Consider the following 4,359-nt stretch of genomic DNA (forward strand, 5'->3'; position numbering starts at 1 on the left):
CCAACTTGAGGCTCAAGGGCCGAAAAGTTTCTGAATTTGGAAGCTTGGATTGCTGGACGTTGTCCAACGAATCTGGTCCGCTGCCTGACTTTAGGTTCAGTACTTGATTGACGTCCGTCCCTCCGCGGGAATCCGGCATGGGGGGATCAGGAGTCCGGACATAACTGGTCTTTAATACAGAAGAAGAGTCGCCGCATTGTTCCTCTACCACTGCAACGTGGTGGGTAACCTGGGGAGAGTTAATCTCTCTCAGATCGGTTTTAAGCCCAATTGGATCATAGTTTGTAGCGACTCCCGGGGCGGCGATGCGATCCAAGAGCTCATTTACGGAAGAGAGCTCCATCAGATCTAGCTGCTCGGTGAATTCCGAGTTGACGTGAAGATTGCTTTTGATGACCCGAGAGGTTATCGTCGAAGCGGCGGCCGAACAGGCGGTCATAAGAAAACCACCTAGCCGGATGGTTTGGCCGGCGGCCAAAGCTCCTTTGGCAATGGTACCGTCTTTAAAGATGGGAAGAGGCATCCTTCCTGATCGTGACGGCACAGAGGAACTCAATGAAAGCACCAATGTCGGTGTCAAAATCGGTGGATCTTGGGTAGGGGGTCCCGAACTGTGCGTCTAGGCGGATGGTAACAGGAGACAAGGGACACAATGTTTTTACCCAGGTTCGGGCCCTCTCGATGGAGGTAAAACCCTACTCCTGCTTGATTGATATTGATGATATGGGTAGTACAAGAGTGGATCTACCACGAGATCAAGGAGGCTAAACCCTAGAAGCTAGCCTATGGTATGATTGTTGTTGTTGTACGGACTAAAACCCTCCGGTTTATATAGACACCGGAGAGGGCTAGGGTTACACAGAGTCGGTTACAATGGTAGGAGATCTACATATCCGTATCGCCAAGCTTGCCTTCCACGCCAAGGAAAGTCCCATCCGGACACGGGACGAAGTCTTCAATCTTGTATCTTCATAGTCTTGGAGTCCGGCCGATGATGATAGTTTGGCTATCCGGACACCCCCTAGTCCGGGACTCCCTCAGTAGCCCCCGAACTAGGCTTCAATGACAACGAGTCCGGCGCGTACATTGTCTTCGGCGTTGCAAGGCGGGTTCTCCTCCAAATTCCATGTGCTTGCCGAATAGTGTCCGGCTTCCTTATGAATGTTGCGCTCCTTGGCTTCCACGCCCAATAATGGCCCTCTTCCCATGTCATACGAATGCGAAAGGCCAGGGTATTTTTACATTCTACCCCCTAGTTGCGCGAATAAGCTGCTTATAAGAGAGGCAAGAATCCAGATCCAAATCACACCATCCTCCTTCCGTGAGTATTCATCGGAGCGCTTCTGACGAAAATCCACTCCATCATGGACCGTCGATGCGGCTCCTCCTCTCGCGCTCCCAGCCCTCGGCCAGGAGATTGGAGGAGATGTTCAGTCCCGCACAGCGAGCTGGTGACGCTCCAAGCGGAGGGATACCTTCCTCCGGCCTTTATGGTCCCGGTTCGAGCCGGGCTGGCCACCTACAAAGGTGGAAAGCAGGCGGAGAACACCCCCAGTCCCTCCAAAGGAGAGCGGGTGTGCTTCGTCCCTTATCAAATAAGGGGGCTCGGATTTCCCATACATCCGTTTCTCCAGGGGCTTCTGGAGTTCTACGGACTCCAGCTTCATCACCTTACGCCCGCCTCCATTCTGCACATTGCGGGCTTCGTAGCTCTTTGCGAGCTGTTCCTGGGCATCGAGCCCCATTTTGCGCTATGGAAGAGATTGTTTTGCCTCGTACCCCATTCTCACGAGGGGTCAATATATCAAGTGGGCGGAGCCAAAATATGGTGCATCGCCGGGACCGGATATCTATCCGGAACCCCAAAGAAGGTGTCCGAAGACTGGCCCTCGGAATGGTTTTATGTGGAAGATGCTCCACTGCCAGACCCAGTTCGGATCGGCCTCCCGGAGTTCAGCAATGCTCCTCTGAGGAAATGCCTGAATTGGCGCCCGCGGAGCCCTCAACAGGAGGATGATAGGAGCGTCCATTATCTGATGGGCCGGATAAGGTTGCTGGCTCATTCCGGATTGACCATGATTGGAATCATGGCCACGAGCATTATGCGAGGGGTGCAGCCGCTCCAATATAGGGGCCACCCCATGTGGGATTTCAACGGGGAGAATGACGCCACCCATCATGGTCGCAAGGGGCCGGGATCGGCCGCAGATCTGGTGAAGTCCTGTCCGGCTTGTACAAGGGGGAGAAGGAGGACTTCCTCCAAACAAGCCCATTGAACGAATTCTCCATGAATAACCCTCGGAGCTGGGTAAGCGGTCATTTATTCATCCGATCCATGCTTTCAAGGTTAAGTGTCTTACTTTATGATTTCGACGCAGGAACTGCGCCGGGATGTAGAGGTCATACACAGTCCGGCTCCACAACCCGAGGATCCGGGAAGATCCCTTGATCCGGCCTCCGAAGAGGATCCGGACATAAAGGTGGAGCTGATTGACGGGGTGTTCCACCAACTTAGCATGGACAATGCTCTAGTCGCCATTACGGCTGACTACTCCGGTTTATCTCCGGCTTCCCAGGTAACTATGACCGGAGCCCTGACACCATTACTTCGTCCGTGCTTATTTCTGACTACCGCATACCAACGGTGTCTCGCAGGAGGTGCCTTCAAGGCGGGAAGCTGATCCCACGGCAGCTGACCAAACAGGGTCAGTTCGGCCCAGCAGGCGGAAGAGGGGTGCGGTGCGAATTGAAACGTCGCCACAACGGTATGTCACACCACCGTTTTTTAAGAAAATACCCTTGTGAAGTATATTGATGCTCATGACTTTTCCAGGAGAAAGAGCGCTCGCCGGACTGTGCCCGGAGAGGTTGCCAACCAAGCCTCCGCCAGCCAGGCTCCAACACCTGTTCCAAAGGGGGAGGCGAGCGCAAGGCGCGAGCCGGATGCTCCTCCAACGGAGGATGCCGACAGGCTGTCCGCCACCAGGTCTGAGGTGGAGAGCGCCATGAATCACAGGCGCCGCCGAACAGTTCTTCGTGACGCGTGTTTCTCCCCGGAGGCATTGAATGCCTTTAATGCGGGAGACGCGCACCTCCGTGCCGCTCAAGATGGTTTAACCAGAGCCACGGAGCAGTATGTGAAAGACATACAGGTAAGGGATTTTAATAGTTGTATATGCCAGTAGCCCCCGAGACTTAAAGTAGTTTAAATAACTGATTTAAGGATCATTTGATATGCAGGATCTTACGGAGAAGAATACCCAATTGTCCCACGAGCTACAAGAGTGCAAGGCCCAACTTGAGGCCGCACTAGCCACCGCAGGAGGAGACACAGAGACCCCCTCCGGTAACACATATTTCAAGAAGATAAATGGTGTGCGGCGTGCGTATAAGTCTGACAATAATATTGCAGATGTTGCCGGACTTGATCCGGACAAGCAACAGCTACTGCGCCAGCTGAAGGCCGGCGAGAGGGTGCTTATGAAGGTGCAGTAGGAGAGGAACAAACTCCAAGATGCCCACACCCAACTTGGAGAAGAGCTAAAAGGTGTTCGGGCCCAGCTGTCTGGCTCCGTGAAGGAGAATCAGCGGCTTCGTCGCGGCATCTACAGTAAGTGCTTGAGCAAACTCTTTTGAAAAGAAGAGTTCGGCGAGGAAGTCGATTGACAGAAATGTGTCTGTAGCTGTGCTCACAGGTCGCCCTGCGGAGGAAATGCCCAGTTCAACGGGTGACCAACTTCCCGAGCTGCTGCAACTGCACGAACGTGTTCGGCAGGCGATGAGTGGCGTCGCCCAGGCCTTATGGCCGTCCGTCTCCCTACCCGAGGGTCTTGGAGGGCTTGAAGAGAAGCTTCAGGGAGCACGGCAGTGCTTCCGTCTATGGAAGATATCGGCCTGTCGTCAAGGCGCCAGGGAGGCCTCGGCCATGGTGAAGACGCGGTACAAGAAGGCGGATCCAAACCACATGGCCGAGGTCGGACCTGTGGGGCCTGATGGTAAGGAGATCCCTGTGGGCTTAGTGTACGGCCAAGTAGAGTTGGCCGCTAAGTATTCCCAACGGGACTGTAAATTAGACAGCCTGTTAGATGGGATTGAAGAGGAGTACAATCAGTCAATGTGACAATGTATTTTTAAAATGACATGTATAATGCCTTCTAGCCGGATTGTAGATCGTTTGTCTTTGCGGACCTTTTCGCTTCAACCTCGGGACCCAAAAATCTGGAGTGTGTCCGAATACCCTCGCGGTTATGCAAAAAACCGGGGCATGCATGGAGACCAGGCGTAGGGGTCATTAGTGCCCAACTAGTTATGTTATATTACATGGTTAGTAAGAAACATCTTCCAGGGAGAATAGTTCCG

Source organism: Triticum dicoccoides, chromosome 6B (genome assembly GCF_002162155.2).
Source record: "Triticum dicoccoides isolate Atlit2015 ecotype Zavitan chromosome 6B, WEW_v2.0, whole genome shotgun sequence".
Classification (NCBI taxonomy): domain Eukaryota; kingdom Viridiplantae; phylum Streptophyta; class Magnoliopsida; order Poales; family Poaceae; genus Triticum; species Triticum dicoccoides.